Source organism: Rhea americana, unplaced genomic scaffold, assembly GCF_003343005.1.
Source record: "Rhea americana isolate MKP2758 unplaced genomic scaffold, rheAme1 scaffold_147, whole genome shotgun sequence".
NCBI lineage: Eukaryota > Metazoa > Chordata > Aves > Rheiformes > Rheidae > Rhea > Rhea americana.
In genome coordinates this window covers 1451681-1478800 of record NW_028185561.1, presented here as the reverse complement: position 1 = coordinate 1478800, position 27120 = coordinate 1451681, and the positions used below count along the sequence as shown (strand labels likewise).

The window sequence follows — 27120 nt, the reverse complement described above, 5'->3', positions numbered from 1 at the left end:
AAAACATGTCTAGGATGCCTAAAATGTATAGGACAGGTAAGATGGCTAGCACAGTCTATGTTTCTCTACTGACTCTAAAGAATGATTAGCTGAGCTTTAAAATGACTAACTTCCAGATGTCTCAAGTTAGGTAAGATGAATCCCGTATATCTCATATATCCCATACATATTTCTATATTTTTGTGGGCCTGATATATGAGCCTGTAGTCTAATTTGTAGCAATGTTGCAGTTCATCCCCTCCAGGGTTTGTTGTCACAAATTCTCTGTTGCAATTCTGCACCTAAACAGCTTGGACACTCTGGGGCTGAGGCTCATAACTGCAGCTCAGATCAACACCTATCATGCCGTACTGTATAATGCAAGGTTATGTAGAAACGAGATCATCGTTATCTCAGACTGACCAGCCAAGTCTAGTGGGCCTCCTGGACAGTAAGGCTGTGTATAAAATGGCAGCAGTGGTAATACACGCACCACTGCTAAAGGCACCGTGAATTCTGTTCATTAATTCATGCTGCCACTACGTTTGCCAGCGTTACAGGAGAATCTCAGGGAAGTCCATCAGAGCACCATTTGGAAATGTGGGTTGCAACTTTCTGTCATGCAAGAAAAAAGTCGGAGCCTGCAGACTGTATGGCAAAGAAATGATACATTGAACCACAACTCAATAAATCGTCATCATCTATTCTGGGCACTGAGAGAGGGAAGGGGCTTGCGAAAAAGCAGAACGTGCTTGTGCCATCCAGACTGCCGTAATGCACATACCTGCACAAACTCAGTTTGTGTAGGCAATTATGATTCTGGCATTTTTCTGACTTTCTGGTGCTTGCTATCACAGTCGTAATAATGTTGTCTTGACACACGAATGCTTGTGAGTGTGAGACAGATGTATCTCTGTTTTACTCCATCTGGAGTTTCTGCAGAAGATTCTCCCCTTTTTATTTCTCTAAAATGCTTCTGTGTGTGTGTTTATATGTGCCAACTTTATATTCAAAATGTTAAAACATTCACTATAAAATATATCAAAATATTGAATTAATTATTAATATTTTATAAAAGGTGTTAAACCATGAGGTGCAATGTTTGATATTGATACGAGTACATATATTCAGATTACTGCAAGGATAAATGTAAAAGTAGATGGTAGCAAATTTTTGCTGATAGGCATAAACTTGCCATTTAAAAAAAATTTGAAGATAGTTATCACAGTTTTTAAAGTTGCATCTTGTATGTTTCTACAAGCTTCCTCTGCTCAACATCTTATTGATTGCTTTTTTCTCCCAACTGTGGCTGCAGTCTCATGATCACATACCAAACACTTGTACTTTCTTGCATTCAAAATACAAATTCCAAATCATTATGATTTTTAAATTATTGTAAATTTTCTTGTCTCACCTTTTCATTTTTCTCCTGTCAGATTTTTCTTGTTAGTACACTTTAAGGATTCTGCAGATCCCACTTTCCGAATTACTGATGCAGCTTTACAACAGAAGTCTCCCAATAATTATAATTTTGTTAGTCAGCCAAGTTTCTCTCTGGCCTCCAGGCACTACTGCAGCATAAGTATGAAGAAAAACCCTCTGAAATTTTTCCACCACATTTACCTCCTGTCTTCTTAAGCTGGGACTTTATTCAAAACAACAGCTCGCATCACTCACATCATATTGACTTTTTTTTAATTGAAATACTTGAGGGCTATATTAAACATACAATATTATTGCCATTCAGTTTTTGTTGGCGCCAAAGAAATATACCATAAAAATATACATAACTGCACACATTCATATATATATATATATATATGCAAATATGTGCGCGTGCACACACACACACACACACACATATATATGCACAAGGTACATATTCAATTCACTTTTACCTGAATAAGTATGACCTAGCTGGAAGTTACCACAAAATAAACATAAACTTTGTCAGATGTATCTTTCTAAACATGTAATTTTTTGACAAGTCCATATTTTTTTTTAATGGTGCTGCTATTAAGAAGAAATCCTTTAAAACCCCAAGAGTTTTCAGTGCGTTTTCCAGGCAAAATGCGGATCTCACCACAGAAATGGTTGCTTCACTATCTCAGCCCTGCAAGACATCACTTGCTGTGCAGGACGTAAGCATTGAGTCAATATTATTAAATAATATTTTGTTTAAAATGCAGATCTTCTTAGCAGCTATTTGAAACAAGAATTTTAAATGCATTTTAACATACGTATTTGAAGTCTGTTTTATCCATTGCCTGAGTCACGCAGCAAGGACACAGAGGACACGAATAGGGACTGCCAGGCCTCATTTGTACAAACGTGAAGCGGCACAGAGCCACTGGTGTTATATATATTCTTAAGGACCTTGCTGAACCACAGTCTTTTTCTTTGAATTTTGACTTATATTAGTAATGGCTGAAAGCTATGGGTTATGTAAGAACTGCAGAGTAGGTGGAGGCTTCATTTGCTAGTGCATTTTCTGCCTTTAACAGAAAAAAAAAGAAAAAAAAAAAGAAAAACCCAAATCATCCTGACTTGCACCCAGCCGACAGTCTATAAGGGCTTCAGGGGCCTCGGAAGGAAGTGGCGTTTTAAAGCCTCGCTGGCTCCCCTGAGATCTGCTGCGATTTGCGTGCCCAGGCTCCCGGGGAGCCCCTCGACGGTGCAGTGCCACTGGCAGGAGGCCAGACCTGCTCGTGGTGCCGCAGCGCGGCGCGTGTCCTTTCTGCCCCCCCCCCCTTTTTTTTTTTTTTTTTGAAGAAAGACTGACAGAGCTTTTCTGAAGAGTGAGGTTTTGATTTCCACACCCCCCCCCCCCTTTCCTGCTGCAGCCGCTGGTTTTTCTCATTGCTCTCTTTCCGTGGTAGAAGAGCAGGTGCGAGGCAGACTCACTGGCAGATAGAAGATGTTCTAGTGCTATAATTATAATCAACATTTATTTGTGAAATACCCGGGGGCTTCTAGATACACCGCACATAGAAGAATTTCTGCACAGAGCTTTTGGTTTCCTCACTCCCCATCACCACACTACGAATACTAATAACTTCAATCCACAGGGGAACTCCCTTCCCTTCCCTTCCCTTTCCTTCCCCTACCCTTTCCCTTTCCCCTTCTCTTGCTATTTTCCATGGTAATTTTCAGGCAGCAGGTGACGCACAAACCGTTCCTTCTACCCCAGCCTGAGCCATATCAAAGAGGTCTATCAGCAAGATGGACAGACTCACCATGCATCTCTGTTCCCTCGCTGAATTTGACTTTTTTTGGCTATATTTCCAGTGGAGACATTACACAAATTCCTATTTATCAGCTAGGATTTGTTTCCACTGAGTATCTCCAGTATTGTTTGAAAATCATTGTGTTCCTGAACTAGCATTCCAGTAGACAAAATAAAGTCAAATGCAGAATACATGAAAACCACAACTTTAAACATGAAGTGGAAGCAGTCTGCTAGCACTCAAGATTGAAAAAGGCCTTAGGAGAATTTTTAAATTGAGGATTGAGGACAAGATGACAGGTGCAGAAGAGCATGCAAGTTGGAGTGACTCATTATCTAAAGGGTAAAACCAAAAACGCTCCACATGCATGAGAGAAGATGATAAAATCCAGACAGGAAACAACAAGGTCAGTTTAAGCATTCCAAATAAAATGGGACATATATAAATGGATTACATCCAGATTCAATATGAAAGTGCTCTGCGCAAATACTAGGAGTCTAAGAACTGAGATGAGTGAACTAGAACATTTCATTTTAAATATTGCTAATAATAAACATCTAAGAAACTTGGTAGGAGACAATCCGTCCGATATTCCAATACCAGCATATAAATGCGTTGTAATACCAGCATATAAATGCTATCTAAATAGCAAAGATTTTATCATTAGAGGACAGTCTTTCTTTTCTAAAAAAAGTTATGTTTCAAACTAGTTAACAGCATGAAAATGTGCCATAAAATCAATAAGAGTTGAAATACCCTATCTGAGGAGGAATGGTAGCCAAAAGTGAGTTGTCCAGTGCTCAGAGGACAGATAGACATATCCAGAGGACAGCCCATTTCATCCCAAGCAGGTGGATGGAGCCCTCCTCCACAAGCATCTGTTCCTCTCCGTTGACCTTATCTGGCAAGCACCAACAAAATGCTTATCTCCAAAATGATTGAAGTTGAGCAAGGTAAATCTACCTGATGGCCAGGGCTATACTGTTAATGACCTGACCAGGTGGTGACAATGATTGCAAAACACCCACAGATTAAGATAGGAGCTGAAAGGGTTGGAGGTACAGGTAAAATAGAAGACTTAACTGTCTGCAGGGGATTAGAAGAAATTCACAGCATGGTGTTATGCAGAGGTGACAGTTTTCAATTCAACAAGCGACTGCTTCTCAGCCCACCTGGTCAGATAACCCAGAAGAGGAAAAGTCACTCTAGACTTCGTCAGGAGCCATCTGCCGGGCCTATTTCTATGTGTGGCTGTTGAGGAACAGCTCCGTAGCAGTGAGCCTGAGGTATTCAAATCCAATATCCTTGTAAAAAGGGAAAAGGCTTACACCCACAAGCATGTGCACACAAATTACTCCAGTAATTTTTAAGTTCAGAACAGGAACTACTTCCAAATGATACAGCAAGTCAAAAGGAACTGACAGGATAGCTAGAAGAATAAAGCCAAAGTGAATGTTTTCTGCTGGAGGCAGTCAGCACGGCTTGTACAGCCAGAAGTCACACTTCACAAATGGACTACTCATCTTTTAAGGTACCAGCAAATTGTCATGTACAGAAATCAAAATAAGAGCCACCGTTATATCACTCATAAGCTTTTGGTGAAACTGTATCTTGAGTATTGAATGAAATTTTTCTCTCCCTTCTTGAAGAAGGGATTCAGTGTAACCAGGGAAAAGGTACAAAAAGGCAACAAGCAGGATCAGATACTTGAAACAGCATCTACATGAGGGGATAAACAGGATAGGACCGTTCTGCTTTAAAAAAAAAAAAAAAAAAAAAGGTGAATTAAGTAATTTTATTGGATGTCTCTAGACCATTAATGATATAGAGATAGTAAACAGTTATTTCTCGTAATCTAAGATCTAGAAGCACCATGTAAAGTTGCCATGCAACAAGCTTAAAAAAAGAAGGTGCTTTGTCATACAGCATGTAATCAAATCGGGAAACTCATTGCTACAGGGTGCTGTAAAGACCAAAAGCATAAAGTTAAAAAAAAATGAATTGGGCTTAGCCATGAAAGACAGATGTATGAGAGACAGCTGTATCAGAGAGCATGATTTCGATACACTCTTGGGCTTAGGAAGTCAGGGGAAAGATGAATACTTGCCCCACTCCTGCCTGCATCTGCATCTGGTGTCAGAGACTGAACGGTGGTTGAGACAGGCATCTTGTATAGCCTGGGACAGCTCTTCTTAACTCCTAATTGAAGTAAAGTCATTTAAAAGCTGGACAGAAAAGTAGATTATCATTTTTTTTCCAATTCTACTCAGTGAGTAATAACCCTTGACTACTGTAAACTGGGCTGGATTCCAAGTGATAATTTCAAGATGAACAGCTCCAAATAAGTTGTTATATCCTGGGGGCTTTCATTTATAAATGAAAAATAAAAATGAATATCAAGTATTCCCTAAGTGCATGAAGGAGAACAGCCTCCATCTCTGATTATTTCAATGAAAATAAGCATATTTTGTTCGTATGAAATATATACCCTTCAAAGCAGAATTATTATTCCCAATTTCATACTCTGTGGTTAGAGTGGGAATTTGCTAAGAAAAATGTTTGCTAAGTAACAGTAGGAACAGATTGTTGTTTCCAGACCAATGCTTCCACTCTTTGCAGTTAATTACTGCTAGAAAACACAGAAAATGGTGTTGTGCTTATCTGCCTTTTTCAGTGGCTCAGGATGGTCTGTGATTGCCTTGAGACCCTGTAGGCCAGGGATGATAAACTTAATTAAGCTCCTTAAGCAACCCCTGTTCTGACTCAGTAAACATTAACACTTTCCCTGACGCCTGAGCAAACAGAAAGATCTGGTCTAGGCTTGGAAATAGTTCAGAGTGCTAATGCAAACAACACAACTTAAGCGATTTTTGCAAATGGTCCTGAAAGGTTTTCTAACAAGGCAGTGCTAATCACACTTCTCACTTAGGAAGATAATTTTACTGTTATTCTGTACCTTGTGAGTGGAACCTTTTGTGTGTATACATGAAATTATTTTGGGGGGTAAGAGGAGGGATATTTGTGATGAGAAGACCCTAAATAGTCTTCCCGTACCAAAACTCCCTAAGCAACTGGAAATTAAATCTACAGAATATTCCCCAGTAACATGAAGTTGATTTTTTAAAAGCTCTTACAGCCAAGTATAACAGTACTCTTACTGGACTGAAGCTAGTTTCATCCAAGTTTGTAGCTGGTAAGTCTATGTATTATACAAATATCTAAAGAACACGTGCACAGGCATGTGCAGGGATATACAGAGGTCTGGATCATGATGGGCCAACATCTGCATGCCAGCACTTCTCAGCATTTCAAATGGTCCTATCAGCACAGCTATTTCATCTCCATGCCAAACAAATTACTCATATCCTCTCCCCTAGCAGAGCTTTCTCTCCATCTGAAGGGCTGTATAATGTTCTGCTCTTCAGAATTCCCTTTCCTGGGGTTTTTTAAGCGATGGTTGACGGGTGAGAGTGCAGAGGACTCGACATTGTCCATGCTGGCGGTGCAGAGGTGGCATCCAGCTGAGAGCGCTGGGAGCGCCAAGGCTTACTGGAAAGGACGAGTCTGTGATGCTCCCTGCGTAATTTTAACTTAGAGCTGCTCTCTTTAGTCAGTTCACCAATGAGGGGAAGGCTGGGAAAGAGGTGAGAAATGGTTGTGATTTCCAGTACCTCTAAAAAAATATATATAATCGTGTCCCCTACAGCAGAGGGAAATACAAATCGTGAAACCTATTCTGCTAAGGGTTCACTTACATCACTATAATTCACTCAGTGTGCAAGTCCCTTGAGTAAACACTATGAATTTTGGTAGACCGTATAGCCGACTTAAGAAAGCTACAACTAAATTTCTATAATGAGACTGAGCATTGAAGTGATATGTCATTTCGCTTTTGAATTAAGCCATGTTTGAACTCATCAGTGGAAGACTATAGTCAAATGGGAAAAAAAAACTTACAAAAAAGATCTTTTTATTCCTTATATTTTTGATTATAGTATACAATGAGAAAGCTGAGAGAGTTTCTAACACATCAGTTTTTCTGTAAAATGTCACCCAAAGCAGCTGCATCCCTTTGCATTGGAAAACATTAGGCCATAGGCCTGGTTATTGCTTTGATACTCTTTATCATTTCTATTCCATTCAAACTGAATGCAAAAGAACAGATTGAGTTACAGAGTTACTGTGCCCCTCAATTCATGTCCTACTGCTAAATGACAAAAGTTGTCTTACAACTTTGAAAGAAATGAAAATGCTTATATCCAAAAATATTTTTCATTTGAAATACAGGCTAGGAATATTATTTAAATACATCTTGGAAGCTTTATGTGCACACAAGGCTCAGCTGATTCAATTAATGTTCGTGCTAGTTAACATGTCATTTAGTCCTTACCCTTTTACTGGCTCCAGGTGACATCTTACTTACAAATCCAAAGTAAAGCATGATAAGTATAGTAATCAGCCTTTTTGCCCTATGTGTATTTTTTGTGTCTTGTAGGTTTTACAGGAAGGTGCTGGCTCATTTAGAGGATCACTATTATTTCACTATTGTTGCTTGCAACTGTGTTTCATTTCCTCTTATGAGTCCTACTCTCATTTATCACATCTCTTTTGTTCCCTTTTGTTGTCAGGCTGTTGTCTCAGGGAACATGACCTAAGCACCAAGTGCTCTTTTGTTAGTTAGTCGTCCTTATCATCAGGATCAGTTCCTTTTACATTTCCACATATGACCAGCCTTCCTGAAAGCGAAAATCGTACTACAATTAGAAATGCCATAGCTGTTATGGGTACAGGAACTCTGTATTCAGAGCCACAGAGCTGTGTATGCCAAACTGAGCCAAAAAACAAATTGCTAATTAGAAGATTCAATTCAAGGATAAGGTAGGGCTGACAGCAGACCACCATCAGATATGTCTGCTTTTTCTGCTTTACTTACTGGCTGAAAAGGAGTTGGCGATTCTTATAAAAAGCCAGGAGATCTCAGCTATGTGCTAACCCAGGATATTTCTGTTAACTTGTTATCTACTGGAAAGACAACACAGGTAGGCACAAGTGGTCCAGGATGTTCCTGCAGAGCACTGATGATAACTTTTTGACACAGGTGATGGACAAACTAACAAGGAGAGGGGTACTGCTGGATCTGGTACTAACAAACAAAGAAGGACTGATTGGAGATGTGAAGGCTGGGGCCAGCCTTGGCTGCAGTGATCATGAGATGGCATTGTTCAGCAACCATGGGCTTCAGGAGAGCAGACTTTGGCCTCTTCAGGCACCTACTTAGAAGAATCCAATGAATTAGGGCCCTAGAAGGAAGGAGGGCCCAAGAGAGCCAGTTAATATTCAAGCATCACTTCCTCCAGGCTCAAGAGCAGTGCATCCCTATGAGTAAGAAACCAAGCAAAGGAGGCAGCAGACCTGTGTGGATGAACATGGGAAATCCTGCTTAACCAACCTGATAGCCTTCTCTGATGAAATGACTGGCTGGGTAGATGAGGGGAGAGCAATGGATGTTGTCTGCCTTGACTTCAAGGCTTTCAACACTGTCTCCCATAACATCCTCATAGATAAGCTCAGGAAGTGTGGGTTAGATGAGTAGTCAGTGAGGTGGACTGAGAACTTGCTGAAAGGCAGAGCTCAGAGGGTCGTCATCAGTGGCGTGGAGTCTAGTTGGAGGCCTATAGCTAGCAGAGTCCCCTGGGGTCGACACTCCATTCAGTCTTGTTCAACTTATTTATCAATGGCCTGGAGGAAGGGACAGAGTGCCTCCTCAGCAAGTCTGTGGATGATCCCAAGCTGGGAGGAGTGGCTGATCCACTAGAAGGCTGTGCTGCCATTCAGAGAGATCTGGACAGGCTGGAGAACTGGGCGGAGAGGAACCTCCTGAGGTTCAACAAGGGCAAGTGCAGAGTCCTGCACCTAGGGAAAATTAACCCTAGGCACCAGTAGAAGCTGGGGCTGACCTTCTGGAGAGCAGCTCTGCGGAGAAGACCTGGGAGTCTTGGTAGACAACAAGTTGACCSTGAGCCGGCGATGTGCCCTTGTGGTCAAGAAAGCCAATGGTCTTCTGGGGTGCATTGGGAAGAGTGTTGCCAGCAGGTCGAGGGAGGTGATCCTGCCCCTCTACTCAGCCCTGGGGAGGCCTTGTCTCGAGTACTGTGTCCAGTTCTGGGCTCCCCAGTACAAGAGAGACATGGAGCTACTGCAGAGAGGCCAGCGTAGGGCTACGAGGATGATCAGAAGGCTGGAGCACCTGCCCTGTGAGGAACAGCTGCGAGAGCTGGGCCTCTTCAGCCTGGGGAAGAGAAGACTGAGGGGGGATCTTCTCAATGTGTATAAGCACCTGAAGGGAGGGTGTCAAGGGGACGGGGACAAACTCTTTTCAGTTGCCCCGTGTGACAGGACAAGAGGCAATGGGCAGAAATTGAAGCACAGGAAGTTGAGCCTGACCGTGAGGGGGAATTTCTTCCCTGTGAGAGTGATGGAGCACTGGCGCAGGTTGCCCAGAGAGCTTGTGGAGTCTCCTTCTGTGGAGATATTCAAAGCCCACCTGGACGCAATCCTGTCAATATGCTCTAGGTGACCCTGCTTGAGCCAGGGGGTTGGACTAGATGATCTCCAGAGGTCCCTTCCAACCTCGGCCATTCTGTCATTCTGTGATCTCTAACTGAAGGAACTGAAATTTGAGTATTTGATTTCTCCAGAAAATAACCTAACTAGGAGGCAACAGACCATCCTCCTGGCCTGCTGGAGGGTTTCTAGCTCTCCCAAGGACACTTCTTCTGATATTCAGAAAAGATTTTCAATATTCAGTGGCCTTAAGATGGAGGAAAGCCTGTCTCAAACCTTCAGGACAGGCAGGTTGGGGGCAGGGGGAGCAGAAGAAGGGTATGTCCAGGCCTCTGAGCAGCATCCCCTGCAGTGGCAGCAGCAGGAGTAGGGAGTGGGGACACATGGAAAAAATACCAGGGTCCTCAGAGGGGAAGAGCAGCCTAGCAAGGAGCAGAGGTGGCTGTAAGGAGCAGGATGGCAGATATCAGGGTGCAAGTCTCTAACCACCAAAGCCTCTGTCTGCAGCACACATGCAGATGCCACCAGCAAGTGTGTAAATGTAATTTATGTTTGTTGGCATGGTTACACTGGGAGCAGGAAAGGCACACTGTTCCCAAGATCCTCTATCACAGGTTGGGCAGTTAAAATCTATTCTGTAAATCAAATATATCCGTCTATACTCTATTCTTCTTTGTTTTCAAGATGTCCTTATACATAAGCATTGCCAACAACTTTTTTATTTCTTTCAGAAGCTCCCCTCACAAGCTTGTCCCTGAGTAGATGGCTCTCAGAGGTGATTTGATTTTATCATCCTGCTCACACACTTTCCATATGTTCTGTTTTGCCTGCTGAATTTCTGAGTTACGGTTTTAAACAGCATTTCTTTGATGGTATCAGAATGACCTGACTTTTCTCCAGAGATCAGTGTGGCAGAGAAGCTGAATGTGAAGCCTTTCATTTTTTTTTCTTTCCTTGCTATAAACCTTGAGACGAAACTCTCAGGTTATTTTGATAACTCTGCAATTCTCTGAGCAGATCGTACTGTACCTTTGTCGAACACAATGCACAAAAGTAGCCGAGGGAAGTACAGAGTTTTCAGATAGGATTATTTATAAATAAGGAGATTGACTGTCTTTCCTCGGGCAGCATCTATGAAAGCACCTAACGTGAACAATCGTTTTGAGGAAGAACTTCATAGTCTGTCCTAGCCCTTTGAGATTTTGTATAATATTCTTCTTAGGCTGCACAATTTCAGAATCTATCATAAAAACAGACTGAAAGTATGTTCTGTTCTCTGCATGCATAAAAAGCACAGTAGGATACTTGCAGATCATTATGGTGCACCGGATACTCTGTATTTTCCTCATAAAACCTTTGCTTTCTGATAAAGGTGTCTCGTGGCTATAAGAAAAATTCTGTGGTTATTGATGTTTTGATTGCTTTCTTTCTAATCTTTTTAATGGATCAAGATCAGATGCCAATGTTCATGAGCCAAATTTCACTGCCTGTGCTAATATTGATTTAAGAAGAGGATGATGGAAGTAAACAGTGACTAGGATGGAGTGAGGTCAAGGCTTCTTCATGATGAAATGATATCAAAATTGGAGTTACACCCTGCCAAGAGAGCAAGCTATATCAGGCTGGTTTAGAGGATTTGTTTTGTTGCCAGAACACCCCTTCACATTGCTATGAGCTGCACCGCTATGAATTGCACTGAATCATGCCAAAACCCTTCTGTGGGATGCTCCTTCCACTGAGGGTCATGCACTTCTGTGGGACACTTTTCTCAGTCTTTTTACAGCAAGTAGAATGCTCAGGACCACATTTTTATTAGTAATCACTGAGTTTGTGTACCTCAAGTCTGAACAGCCTTACACAAGACCTTTGACATCCTGGGCTTGGTGAACAAACTAGCAGTAAGGATGGGATGCTGACAGTTTTTTAAAAACCTAGAAGCAGAAATAGATTAACTTGAGATATTTTTTCTTGTATCTATAATATTTTTTTTCTAATTCTTTTCTTTATTTGAAACCTGGTTGTTTTACTCTTTGTCCCATTCAATACCTTACATCTGACTCTGTATCATATAAACTGAGGAAAGAGGCTACACAATGTGGTTGCTTGTGTTCCTAAGTCAAAATGAGTTTTGCTGTCAGTGAGAAAGGCATCACATCATAATTCCCACGACAGGCTGTGATGACAAACAGGATTACAATCTGCAGCATAGTATAGGAAAGAAATAGTGGAAGGAAACAAAGTCTTAAGAAACAAAGATCCTGTTTTCTTTCAGCCAGATTTAACAGCACAAATTAAAGCCATGTCCTGAGAAATTCAATCCAAGGGTCATTGGCAGGCATTTTATCTACCTCTTACACTGGTCACAATCACTGCAGCATCCAAGTTCAGGTTTGCTGGCTGTGCATGTACATATATGTGTTATACTTCATGGTATGAAGTTGGAGAAACAAGGTATCTCCAAAACTGAAACCAACTGACTGAATTTAAGGTGGAAGGAAAAAAATGTACATCTTAAACCTGCAATTAGATCTACCAGTTAACTTCAGTGGTGACCAGGACTCACAGGGCAGTGGAGCATCCAGGGCAGCAAACGGTGCAGCTGTGTAATGTCACACATCAGGAGCCATCTTTGGCTCCCCGATCACGCAGAAAGCCTCAAAAATGCCTTGCCAGCCTATTTCAGTGCAGGTTTATTCACAGTAAACGCTTGATTAAAAAGGCTTTATAAAGATAATGATTCATATTAGCTTATTCTGAACTTTAATGCTTATTCCCCTTTTTCCTGTTTTACTAGCTTGGACATGTTAGAGACGAACAAGTGTTTCTCTTTTTTCAATTCAGGATAACCAAATGGTTAGTTCAGAACCACAAGTGACATCTAACTCCTGAGTTATGGTCTCACATCTTTTAAGTAGAGCGCTGCCTTTTAAATAAACTGTGCCACATTATAGCTATGATTCCCATATGGTTAGCCTCTGGAGAAGCACCATGAAAAAGATATTATTCTTCCCGTGTTCAGATCTGCACACTGAAAGCAGCTGCCTTTGCTTTCAGGCTGCAGTGCCTCTTCCAAGCGGGCTTGGGGATTGCTGTCGCTGCAGGCGGCGACGCACTGCGGACTGTGCGGCTCCCGTGAATGGTTAAAAAGATCTGGTGACAAAACCTCGCTATTGTTTGCCGTCTTTTGTGACCCTGATGGATCACTGCGAGTTCCTGCGTTCTCCATGCCGTCCGCAGAAGGCAGTAAGTGATGGTTTGGGAAGCTGACTGTGCATCTTTCAGGGAGCCAGGGACGCGTACCTTCTCTCAGCAAACTGCTGGGCGTTGCGTTTGATATTTTCCTTGTCCCATCCGTGCCTCCCGGGAGGAGGAGCAGAGGATCTCGCACAACGCCAGCAGATTTTCGGGTTTGTTTCTAATAAAAGCAGGACTCACCCAGATGTACGCGAGCAGCCTGAACTCACCGTGAATGCGCGAGTGTCTTGCGTTAACGTTTTATCTGTGGAACCGTGGCTTGCCTGCGGGACCTGTAACTGTCATGCATAAAAAGCAGAGAGATCTAAAAAGGCTCGGATGGGCTTCTTAGTCGCTCGGATGCTTTGACACTTCAACAAAACCCCGGCTCAGCTGAAAGAAGGAACTAGTCACCAAAGGGCAGTAACTGCTCCCTGCCTGCGGCTTGATGCAGCTTCTGTGAGCACCTCCCGGGTCTCTGCGGCCCTTCGGAGGCTCAGCTCACTTCCTTTAGGATAAAGAATTCACCTTTAATCACGTTATTTATGATCCTGCTGCTCTTCAGCTGCTCCACAAGATCGCCCAACTTAGGCCAGCATTTAATTAACACATTTTAGTATTTCTTATCTGTGCTGGGGAGACAGCTCTTAATTAAACAGAACGGGTTTGTGCTTAGTATTTCCCATTAGTATTAGATAACTTCCTTGAGAATGTGAGATCACTTACCAGGAGCGAGAGACTGAAGCCTCCAGCCCAGTAAGAATGAGTTAAGCTCGCACATTCACGTCTTTGGAAGCATGTTAACTTAAGAGGGTGCTGTCAAGTACTTTAAGTCCAAAACAGTATTAACATTAGCATTGTTAAGATATGCGGGTTACACATTGTTAAGTTACGGGTTTGTAAGCCTGACCCAGCGCTCTGCAGCAGTAAGCTTTTTGCAATGATTTTCTTTTTCTTTTTTTTTTTTTTTTTTTCATTAGCAATAATAGTCCAGAGGAAAATACTGGCTCATGCGGTTCACCGTGCTGAGAAGCCAAGGAGCAGACAGGGCTGTAGGTGGTGCGGAAGCCGCTAGAGCCCGCTGAGCCCGTCGGCCGCCTCCTGCCTGGAGCTGCCGGCCCTCCAGGGAGCCAGTGGCAAAACTGACTTAAATAATAATTAGCTGTGAGTGTGCTATGCGTGCAGGTAAACGCCAGCGGCACAGGAGATACAGCCTTTAAACTGCCACAGTCACAGGGAGGGCACCCACAAGCCACCATCTAACAGTCTTCCGGGTATAAAACTCACACGTGAGACTCCAATTTTCTCTGAGAACTTCAGAGGTAAAGAACTCTTCCTTGCTCTGTGTGGCTAAAAGGGGAAAAAATAAAGCAGGGCCACAAGTTTTCTTTTTATAAAAGTAGCACAGTGGGATGCAAAGTGGTGTCTACTGAATTTAAACATTTTCAAAGTGCAGGCCCAGAAAATTCATACCAACGAAATACGTGAGGAGATCTTGTAACAGCTAACGTTAATATTTCAATGTATTGAAATACTTCAGTAATTCATTTCAGAAATATTCTTTTGTATTAAAAGGAGGGGGAAATATGCAGAGGGTAGACTCATAGGTAAAACAGTGGAATGGTGTCTGTTAGACTGTAGCAGCAAAGAGACAGAGGCTAAAAATACAATCAGTCATAGATGGCCTGGTTTCCTGGAAGATAGATGTTATCAGATGAAATTTCACTGTCTTTTTGACACGGTTATAGCTTGGGCAATAGTGAAAATGTGTTGACACAGTCTATCTGGGTTTCTGCAGAGCATTTTATGTAAAGTCATGTGAAATTTAGATTAAAAGGCTTTTATTTGGTGAAATTAAGGAGGCAGGTAGTAAATGGAGACATTCACAAATAGGTTTCAAGATAGATGAGAACGGAGACCTGAGATGAGTTGGGCTGGTTTTGTTGGGTCTCCCAGCAGTCACATTTTGGTCCAAGGCTATTAAATATTCAAATTCATGATTCACAGGGTGATTCACAGAGTCTTTGTTGAGAAAATTTTGGATCTCAGAAGGCTGCCTTGGTAGCAAGTGCTAGATTTTGGTTATTTAATGGTCTGGATCAGCTGACTACATGGTCCCAATGCAGAGGGATTTGTTCTAGCAAATGCAAATGAAAGATGCAGTTAGTAAGAGAAGAAAGGTTATTTCTACCCATTAACACTGTGCAAGAATATGCCGGGAATGAGCAACCCTGCAAAGAAACAAATGGGAAAGGGAAGCAAGGAGGAGAAGACATGTCACTTGAACAGCTGCTTCTGCAGCTGGGATGGAGATAAATGCACTTGCTGCATGTGTCAGGAGGGAAGTTGCATGTCAGTAGGGAGGCAAGCTCACACCCATGTACAGCACAGCAACATGTGTTCAGCTTCGGGGTCGACGCTTTGAGAAGAGGCAGAGGTAATCCAGAAGCCAGGAGGAAGCCTTGTACAAGAGGAAGCTGAGCAGTGACTTGATAACTACGTCTCACGTGGAGAAGCTGTTTGATAGCAGGTTCCTCCTTATACATCGGAGCAAAATGTTGTCCAAGAGTCATGAGCTGAGCTTAGGCAAATTTAAGCTGAAGAGTGAATGATTAAACATACTGGTGCACTTTACCCAGGAAAATGGTCATGCGCTTTCTGGGGAAAATAGCTGTCTCGCTCCTGCCTGTGCATGCAGTAGGAAAAGCTGTGTGTGTGTGTTTGTGTGTGTGTTTGTATATGTGTGAAATCTGAGGTCTGCCCCACATATCTCCTTACTGGCGGATTTCTACAGAGAAGAGGAAACTCACTGTTATGGCCTCCACACTCATAAATTTTGCAGCTCTGCAATGGGACAATGATTATAATCAAATCTCATGCTTCAAGGCTTCGGGGTCAGGAAAAAAAGTAATACCATCCATGCCACCAGCAGCACATGCCCCAGATCCCTCCGGTACCTGCCTATAAAGTCTCGCTCTTTTTCCATACGCTCAGGCAGGCTGGGGACCTTGGGAGCCTTTTTCCTTCCTAGGCATGTGGAAGTGGGGTTTCCAGCCTAAGGTGGTATGAGCCCCTTCAGTGGTGCTGGGTTTCACAAGCCTGGTTTCTTTCAGCCTAACTAAAAAGGGTTGGTTTGATACTAGGGGTCCTGGGGTTTGCAGGAGGGCAGATGAATTTATCTGGTACTCTGCTTTGGCCTTTGTTTCCGTGAAGCAGATAGAAAAGTAATTCCAAACTGAAGCTGAAAATGTTCAACCTTTTTTGTATGAGTGTTAATTCAAAGGGGGTCACTGGTAATATAGAAAAGAGAGAGAAAAAAAAGAGTGCAAGAGAGGGAGAGAGACAGTGAACGGTTAAAAGGAATGGAAGTGCAGACCAAGTTCAGAGACAGACATAATATAAATTGCTATTACATTATTAAACAAATAGAAAGAAGGATGGAAAAGGGCTGTTTATTGCAGCAGGTTCTGATAAGGGTAGGGGGGCAGTCTGTTTATCCCAACCTCTCTTTTCCATTTTTCTGTAGTGAGCTGATATAAACAGACCCTACATGCTGTTCGATAGTAATGAAGAAATGTACTTTAAAGACAAAAAAAAAATACACTAATGTAGATTACAGGGAAATTGTGAGCATGGAAGACTGCTGGTATACTACTGGTATTTGGACATACCACAGTAATCATGTATGAATGTAGAAAATCATATAGAAAATATTCTAGAAGAGAGATGCCTGAAGTATTTTGCCTAATGCTAAGTGAGAGGAACAGCTGTGATACCTGAGCTTGGTCAGTTTGTCTATCTTCTATATAATTTATGCATCTGCTTAAATAAATGTTGATGTTAGTCAGAAGCCTTGATGACCACATGGTCAAAAGGGAAGAAACAGATGTCAAGGACATCAAATGTCTAAAAATAAGAGCTGTTTAGCCTGACTTACCAACCAAGACATATCCTCTCAAAGTGCCTTTTACTATGATGTTCAGATGAATTGAAGAGAAGCAGAACATAAATCGAGAGCCAGATTCCCGGAAGCTGCAGGTCCCTCTGCTGCAAAGCCATGTCCCTCTGTGTTTCCACTGTCCTTCTGCCTTTTCCTAGGATGAAGATTTACATGAACTTTTGGGTAGAGCTGATTGGGCCATTTTCATGTTCTCATTTTGCACTTTGTGTTCATGCTTTACTGAAGCAAAACTCCCAAAAGAGCTGTTATTGATTTCATAGCAAAAGTGTGCTCCAGAATGCACAGGACAATCTTTTATTTCTAGAGCTTATAATCTATATTTAATGAGAGGCCTGTGCCAAGCGATATCTTAAGGATCTAAATTTGTATTTACAGAATAAATTTGCTCATCCGCTTTCCACACCCACATGCTAATTTCCCTTAATGCCAGAAGCAATTACTCAGTATCTGTCAATATTCATTGAATGAAATGAAATGGAAATGTAGCGAAAGGAAAGGAATCTTCTCAGATATAATATTGTACATCCAGGATGAGGATGACGAAAACAGAAATTCAAACCCAGTCAAACTGTAAATTTCCCAACTCCTGTTTTAACTGAGGATACACAAATCTTCACCAAAGCATGTGCAAAAATTCCAAAAAGAGTAAGAGAGATAGACCAAGGCCTAAAAGCTATATTTGGAGACAAATACACATCTCTGAATAAGTACTCCAAATGAGCCTTCAGTGTGGCAGAACACCAGCATTATAATGACATAAATACAAGAATTTTCTTTATAGAGATAAAATTGAGAAAATCATTTCTGCATGATTTTCCAAATAGTGGAACTTCCCTTGACCTTGACTACACCAGCGATGCAGTGTTCTTCATGCATACAGCTGTTTTATGGAAGTATTTTGGAATTTAATGTAAAATAAACAGATATCAGAAAGTAGTCTTTCACCTGTCAGTGTATAAACACACTGAGAGCTAAGAACAGAGCAAAATGCATTTTGCATCTTTGACAGCAAATCTTGGCTGAATCTCTGAGTAAGGTCCAATGTGAGTAAAAAAGATCACGCAAATAGCTTGCATGGATTTGAACTATTATAACCCAGGCATCACTGCCATGTCATAGCAATATATGTTAGGACCAGAAAGGACCCTTATGATTTTTTAGGCTGGATTACCAAGGAGAAGGGCATCAGCCTGCCCAGCCATCTCACGCAGCTGCCAGCTTCATGAAAGCTTTTCTTGTGACCATAGGCTGTTGTTCAGTCTTGTCCCACCGAAGTTTCCCATCTGTAAAATGGGGATGAAAGACCCCCTTTCCTTGCCCCTTTGCTCCATAGGCATCTTTCCCCTGGTTGCACTGCTTCGCTCCTTGTCCTTGGCACGAAGGACATGTCCATGTCTCCCTTTGCCTGTGCAAAGCAATGTTTCACCCTGGACATTTTGTCAGGAGCCAAGGAGGCAACAGCTGCTGGGTGCTTTCAGGGTAGCACACCGAAGACTGGAAAACCTCGTGCTCCTCCTCCCATGCCTGGGCGCCTGTGCCAGGATGTCACCCAGGCTGAGAGGCCTGATGTGAAGCTCTGCTGAACAGGAAATGCCAGTGAGGGAGAAGAGCTATTTCAGCTAAAAGACATCGGTACCGGAATGGAGAAGCCTAATAAGTCCACAAATGACTCTAGGCTGGAAATGAAAATTTTTCTAAGCATCAGAGAGATGTAGGAGCTAAACATCATCCTGTAGCTGTAGTGGGAACAAAAAGCTGAAATCAGATTTTAAGATGAAGCTTGATCGGTTTATAAATGAGATTGCTTTACAAAATTGCCTGCAAAAGCAAAGAATTAGGTCTTCTGACTCCAAAAGTCCCTTGAAGTCCTATGCAACAGCCTGTTTAGAGTGCCAGATCTTTGGCGCAGCAACTATCCTTTCCCATGCACTTTCACAGAGCCAACATATCACAGCAATGACCATGGTAGGGCTTTCTTTTTGTGCTGTAGGTATTAAAAAAAAATAATTTGATTAATTAGAGGAGAATTAAAAAGGGAAAGAACAGCTGTGAAGCTCAGAAAAGCCAATTGATTTGGGGGTATATGCAAAATGTCAGACATCGTGGAAGATGTGAAATTTCCTGCATCTCCTGGCAGTCAGGCCTGTTTGATGGACTGAGCCGGGGTGCAGCAGCAGCCAAGCTGCCCTAGCAGCCGGCAGGAATTGCTCTGCTCATGGCTGTTTGGTGCCATCTATGGCCAGACACTAAAACTCACTCACACATCCTAGGATTCTAGGACTGCAAGCATCCAGATGCGTTTTAATGAGATCAGTAAGTACATTTTTATGCAAAGCATCTCTAAATATAGCTGCAGATATTCATATGTGACTATTCTGCCAAGTATTGGACACTACCAGTGAGCTCCTAAAGGCTATTAATAATTTCTGGATTTCCTGAACAGTTTTCGAATTGGCCATCATAACCAAAACACCATATACTAGTTTGGGATATGAAATTAGGAAACTTTACTGGAAAAAAGGAGACACAGCGCCTATAAGATAAAGTAGAGCATCATTTTTTTCCAGACGAATGCTATATTCATCATAGACATCAGTCTCTGTGTCATTTCCCCTTCCTCTTACCACTGATCCTCAAGGATGGGTATCAGTGCCACTGCCAGAGACCTGGAGGGCCATTTCAGGGATGTTGCCTGGCCATGCCCCAAAGTGTCATGAAGCCAGCTCTCAGGTTTCCACACAGAGTGGCTGAGCGCAGACCTTGGCAGGTTCGACCTCAGCAGGTTCATCCCTGGCTGTGCTGCAGCTTGTCCGCAATTGCGTCTCCTGGTGAGTGATCTCGGCGTGCTGCCTRTCTCACTTCCCCAGCAGCAGGGAGGTTTAGCAGGTACCTTCAGCAACCCAGAGCAGCAGCCTTCATTGTCCCCAGAGCTGTGCGCTGGCACTCGAGCCCATATGGTGAGGACTAAGTTCACCCTGGCACACCAGGGCTGGCACCATCTCCCCATCTGCCTAAGTCCGCTCAGAAGTGAGACCCTCTCCTAGACAATGAACTGGGAAGTATGTGGTTCAGGGTTCAAACACCTGCACCTGGATGTCTATGTCTACACATCGGCCAAGCATCCAAGTGCATTAGCACTGAGACAGAGCAGAAATGGGATGTGCTGCCCACCTATGGTCACCTTGTACCATTCAAGATACTCTTAGGTATCCGACTTCTCCTCAGGAAGCTGCCACATGCGACAGCAGACCTACAGGAGACCTAAACTCCCTAGAGCAAGAGTTGGAGGCCCATCAGGACACCGAGGATGATGTTGATTTGGCTGTACATGCCTGTGTGTGGGTGAATGTAAACATTTAAATTCAGGTGTCTTGACCTGGAGCTGAATTCTACTGTCTGTGTTGCTGATCTTTTCTGAGTTACTGACAACATCAGACCATCTGGTGCGATCACTGTATAAAACAGGCTTCAGAATTTCCTGCAATTACTCAGACTATTGGGCCAATAATTTCTGCCAGCATAATTAACGGCTGTGATGCTGGTTAGTCAGTTCAAGTTCTGGGAACTTCTACTGACTTTAAAAGAGGAAGAATATTTTAAGTGGTTATTTAAATAGCCAAATTACTCCAAAAGTGCCTGCAGATCCATATCTATAGCCCCTGTCATTTGACATATACTCGTGCAATAAATCCTCTCACAACTTCAGTGAGATTTCTGATAAAATACTCGAGTGAAGAAGGTGGTGTACACACATGTGTGTTTGTGCGAGTGAGAGAGAGGTGAAGGGAGATCCAGTCCTGTATTTTCACAAAGATCAGCTGCCTAAAGTCGATGATAATGTTGCCACAGTCTATACATGAGCCAGAATTTTGCTTGTCAGCATTTTGAAGGCTCAGAATTTGAAAGCCAGCTCACTATTTGACATATTTACTTTGCCAATAGGCCATAAATAACTTTTCTAAACTTTAGAGGATAATGATACTTAGAAAGAGGTATTGCTACCAAGTACTCCAGCATCTCTAGGGAGCAAATGTTATGGATGAATGCTACTAATCTGAATTGTTTAAGATATATATTACAGGAGGGGGCAATATAAGTAGCTGGGGAATAATGAGTGAAAAAAGACAGGCACATATCCCCAGTATACAAAATTTAAAAGAATATTAAATGAAAAAAAAAGACTGATTGTGAAGCTACAGGAGTGGGTGCGAGATCATTGACAGAGAGGGTTTAATATGATTAAGCTGTCAAATGAGAGAAATATTTTAGTACCAGCAACTTTTTAACTCAAAGTAGATAAAACATTACAGCAGCACTTGTGAAGAGTGTCTTTTGTAATATTGAAAGTACAGGAAACAAGACTGAATACGGCATTGTCAAGAGCATCTGAATTTTGTCAGTGATAGTGAAATGATTCCCTAATAGTCTAACAACCATGGCAATTTCTTGAGAGAACTTTTACTCAAGTATCCTCCCAGAAGAGGAAGAAAAAGGTAGGAGGAAGAAATAAAGAACTTCAGAAGCGCACATATTTTTCTTAAAATGACTGTGTTGCTAAGGCATAACTGGGGTTGCCTATGGCTTGGGTACGGTGTGATAAGCCTCAAAGATGCTTCAGTATTGGAAGATCAAGCCCATCTGTATACAGAGAAATATTGTCTTAAGCTTTACGAGTGCAATTGCTACCAGGACAGTAACTGTTGTGAGCTTCTGGGATGAGTGGTGTCAGTCAGGTGTCAGAGGAGAAACCGATCTGCTGCTCTGTGACAGTGTCCCTCCTTTTCCATCAACGTACAGTCATGTACTAGCTCATTTACTCAGTCATCCTCTGATGGTCCTCCAGGAGGCCACTGTATGCCAGCAAAGCATCAGCCTGGTAGATGCTCTAGGAACAGTTTGTTCAGGCATAAAAGAGCACACGTCCCGGCCGCGAGATTTGCCAGTGTGAGAACGTGTTGGCACAGTCCACCCCAGTTGAAATGACACTGCACAGCGCAGCTTGGCAGCTAGATCAAATAAGCTTGGGCCAGAGCGTGTCTGGTCCCCAAGAACTACTGTAATAAAGGAATCTCAAAATTTGCTGCGGTTACATTTCTTAGCGCCTCTTAGTGAGCGCACCATGTCCCACGTTAACCAGGGTTGACCAGCGAGCAAGCTCAAGGGATTTTGCTAGTGAGGAAGGAGTCAGTTCAAGGATGCAAGCTGGACCTGACCCACTTAGGCAGTTTTCCCACTGAAGACAGTGGGAAATTTGCCAAATCTTGTAAGGGCAGGGATGCTTGACATATCCTTACTGTAATAAACCTACTCAGCTTTTGACGGCTTTGTATCAAGAATCCCATTTTATTTTGCTTTTGCTTGAAATATAGGAAATAATTGAGGGAATATTTTATTTCATTGACTTTCTGATCAGTTGTACAGTTTTGTATTGCCCATAGGTGCAAATTCATTCTGTATATATACATATATATGCATGTATAATTATTGTGTATTTTTTTATTTTATTGCATCATATTTGTACCTGAGATGAACCTCTTACATTTCATGATCAGGTGCCTCAAAATGTGAATCTAAATGAAAACAGGAAAATCAAAAATATGCTTTTTGTAGCTGCAGCCTTATCAGAGTATTTGCTGAACTTGAACTTTAAGAATATTGATTGCTGTAGCAAATGTTCTAACTCTTCTTAACGTGGAAGAGGTTAAATAACTGATCAGCCTTTTGTGTGCAGGGTATGCTGCATAGGTAGAAGGGAAAGAAACATTTGCAGATTTGTAATGTTTGACCACGTCTTTATTAAAAGAAACCAGTACATGGCCAGCAGCTTCACTTCTGGCAGGGCATCTAAATGCAGCTTTACAAATAAGCCAGCTTGTGAAGTTGAAGCAATAGTCAACCCTGCTGAAGCAGAAATATATATCATTTCACTTGGCTCATTGACAGAGATGCAGTCATCTCTGAAGCCCAGAATCATCCGCGGCTGTTAATCCTACTTCCCTTTGCTGAGAACACAGACGACCTTCGATTTACCCCATCTTTGACAATTTGGCTCATCTTCAATTATCAAAATTGCATCCATTCTTGCTCTGAAATCTGGATGGCTAGGATCTCCCCTGTCATCTGCTGCTTTCCAGAGCCTCTAATGCAGCCCTGGCTCACACTGTACTCTAGGGTTACAAGTCAGAAATGTTCTATAATTAGAACTGACCACACAGATGTGCTGCAGCTGAAAAGCAGCAAATAATAGTAAGAAGAAGCTGTTTTCAAGTTACATCATTGCTGTTTTGTGTTGCCAGCTTTCCTCCACAGTGCTGCACATCACTGTCTCCATTCAGTTGAGCACAGGTAATTAATACCTTTTCCATTATTAAAGCCTTGGGAACAGAAGATGAAATCCTGCCTTCACTGAAGTCAATGGCAGAACTCCTGTGAACTTCAGTTTCTTGAGTATCAGGTCAAAAGGGATCATTAGATTGTCCTGTATATCATTGATATTGATGTTGTGCTGGACGACTGCCCATCTTCCAGATGGCATCCAAGCTGTGAGTCCAAAGGGATAGAAACTCCACCACTGTCCTTGGTGGTAGCATGTTCCTATGATTGGTTACCATCCCACTAAAAAAAAATATGGTCTTTTATCCTATTAAGTCTTGCCCAATTTTAAATTCCAGATACTGATTTTTGTTATAGCTTCCCATGTTAGAGAGACCTCTCCTACCTATTATATTTCCCCCCAAAAGGTGCTGAAACACTATAATGAAATCTCTTATAAAATTCTGACATCTTTAACTACCGTGAGTAACAACTACAACTTCTGCATTTTGCCAGAAAACATCTAATTTCTGTGGCTTTTGCCTGCATTTCTTTTCCTTCTCCCATATCTTCAGAAAATGGGTACAGAGAAGTCAGTGTGGTATTTTAATATTCATCTCAGCAGCTCCACATCCAGCATGGTTATCTTCCCATCCTTCTCCTAACAGCAACCCCATCCAAGCACACCCTTCGTGGTACCAGCTTCTCATGTTGAGTTGCTGGTCCGCTGTGGTCCTTACATCCTTTCCAGAACATATCACCCTTGTATGAGCAGGGCTTGAATACCTTGTTCCAAGACATATAAAACATCATCTGGCTGTATTAAAATATGTTTTGGCGCAGTTTACCATACAGATCAGATCACTGTGTACGACAGTTTTATCATTACTATATTTACCTCATTATTAGATTACCATAGTGCCAGTCCTTGTCCTCAGTGTAAGGAGAAATAATGATATTAATAGAGAGATTTAGGAGAGCATGTAAATGACACATAAATGCCTGTCTCTTAATTACACCATAATTTGTATTTTATACCCTGAATTCTACTGCTGCATGCTGTTGTGTAATACCTCACACTTTCGTAGCCCGTTCCCTCTGAGAATCTGATACTCTACCAAGATTAATGAGTCAAGCTCCACAAAACTCCCCTGAAGCAGCCCTTGTGCTATTCCCAACCTTTAGATGATGAAATGGAATGACAGAAAGGATAAGGAGTGCCCAAGGTCACCTCGAAAGTCTATGGCAGAACCAATTTCGGAATTAAATCTCCTACTTTCTGGCCTTGGGCTTTCACCACAAGACTGCAAGACTGCTCCTTCTCTTAAGAGCATAACATTGCAAAAAAAAAAAAAAAACACTCCTCTTATTAAGAAATAATTTCAGTAATGTGCATACAAGTATCTTCACACCCCGCAAAATGTTAGCGTGCTAACATAACAGAGAAGGCTTAGGTAGCATGTAGTAAAAGATGGCAGAGTTTGCAAGGTCAAGCTGGAATTAAGGTTTGGGTCTGTTTCCTTTGTAACATTTTTCCTGAAGATCATCCTTCCAGTGTACTGAGAAAGCAGACATAACTGTGGAAAAAAATCATGTGCAATTATGCAATTAAAGAGTGTAGCAGGGGCATGCAGCCGATCTCGCTGCTGTCAGTGCAACTCCTGCTTCACTAGCTCCAGAAGTTATCAGCTGGGCAGGGAACGAGGCAGGGGACTGAAGGCAACTGGACACTGCCCTGGAGAGGCTGAGTCTGTCCTGCCTCTGTCATTTTTCATTTTCTTGCTGCGCAACAGGAGACATCTGGGTCTACAGTACAAAAGTGCTGAACATTCACAGCTGCACTTAAAATTACTTGCTGCAATTTGAATATACTCCCCCCCCCCAAATCAGGATCTGAGCTTCTAAAATCAGGCACACAGATTTAGACAATACTTGGTAATTCTGGATTTAACATCTGTTCCCCAGGTCACTAGATCTCAGGCCCCTGTGCATAAAATCAAGGTAATAGTAACCTCAAAAATAAAAAAAAAAAAATGCTGTGGGGACAAATTAATTATTGTTGCTAAACAGTGATAATATTGCAAAGAATCATCACAGCAAATCTCAAGAGGAGATTAATAATTCAAGAGTGCATTTGAACAAGGTGCAACTGATGTGTAAGTAAGGCTTGAGCCCATGCAGCGCRGCATATTTGACCAGCTCACGGGGAGCTGCTCGTCCTGGGGCAAAACGAGGCCGGAGCTCGGTGGGAAAAAGATGTGACCGTGTCCTTAAGCCTGGTATTATTGACTGCACTCGCCGGTGAGCTCAAATAAAGTTACTTTCTTAATTTTGGCATTCCTTAACTTTAAAGTGGTTGATTAACGCTTTAAAAGCACTAGCGTTCTGTTAGTACATGTCTCTGCACGCTAACTTCTGTGCGTACTAAACTTTTAGTTGACTTTTACGGCTGACGGCAACTAGCGGATCCCATAAGCTTGCAATTTGTGTGAAAAAAATGCTGAGAGTTGTATACAGAAGCTAAAACATCACGTGTAGATAATAATAATAATGCCGTTTTGTTTTAAATATGTATTTTCCGCTCTGCCTTCCTCTCCTCAGGCTCATTTTCCACATCTGGAGGGATGAAGAAGCCGTTTGCGCTGGTCCCTGGCGCTGGCTGCCGGAGCCCCAGCCCCTGCTCCTCACTTGCTGGCAGCGCTGCACAGCCCCACGGAAATCAAGATTTCACGCCCCCCCCCGGCGGCCAGCGCTTCGCTCAGGTCCTTCTCGGAGCAGCTCCAACCACCATTGCATGGCAAAAAGAAAAAAGAAAAAAAAAAAGCCAGAAAGAGCAAAGCAAACTTCCAAAGCAGGAGAATTTTTTTAATGTTGGTCTTTGAATGGTCCTTGAATGGACCTTGAAAACCAGCTTATGCAGTCCGGTGACTACAACACATTAAGCAGTAACATTTTGAAGTGCCAGTGTGGCTCGCAGGAGCGCTGCTTTTCAGCCCTAGATCCTCTCTAGAGAGTAAAATAACGCAGTTCCAGGCGCTTCTTTGACCCTACCAGTTGGCTCCCTTAAATCGCTCCCAGGTATTGGCAGCCTCTGTCTGAGCCTGGGGCCAGACTTAGCACGAGGGAGTTGTTCCAGTGTTCTTCGTGATTTACGTCTGCTAAATAAGAGCGGGACTTTTTGCTTTTGAAAATCAGTTCCTCATCCGTATGCAAAATTACACAATGACAAAAAAATCAGAACCCTGTAATATAGTCTGATGCCAGAATAGATCAAGAGTAATACATAATATAATAGCTGAATTATGACAGCAGCTTGCAATGAAATTAACTGTTTTATATGATTTCTGGTCTAACTTCATACAACAGATTTCGACAGGGCTTTCTGAGAGAATGTGTTTCAATTTGGAGAGGAAGGACATTTTTCCCTAGCTTCAAAGAACTTTTCAGGCAGTCACCCAATACAGAAGGTGTATTTGGAAACTTTCCCTTTATTCAATTAAGATAGCTGGGAGCAATCCAGGCTCAATGCAATGCTTTCTTTAACTGGCCCTCATTAAATTTATTATTAATTTTTTTAGCCTCGCTTCCAAGTAAAACCGATGAGAATAATAAGCCATGAAAAAGCCATTCAGATGAAGGTCTGACTTCGTCTCTCAAAAAGCAAGAGAGCCAAGGTTAAAACTGTCACTATTAGGAGACCTCTGTAGTATTAAAGAGACACAATGAGAGCAAGCTAAAAATGGCTTTTCGGTGCAAACTCCAAATTCTTTTCTGTGCTTGCAGATTTGTTACAGGACCAACTCCCACTTTCGATAGGTGACTGATCTTGTTGCAGTGTAATAA

The 27120-nt window shown here is 42.2% G+C and overlaps 1 long non-coding RNA gene across 1 annotated transcript in view; it reads left to right on the top strand.

Moving 5' to 3' along the window:
* LOC146599090 (uncharacterized) overlaps window positions 1-26107 on the top strand; it is a 38923-nt gene extending 12816 nt beyond the window's left edge. The window contains exon 3 of the long non-coding RNA XR_014895110.1: window positions 25879-26107. This is a non-coding gene — a long non-coding RNA (uncharacterized LOC146599090). The remainder of the gene's footprint in view (window positions 1-25878) is intronic.
* Window positions 26108-27120: the final 1013 nt, after the last annotated feature.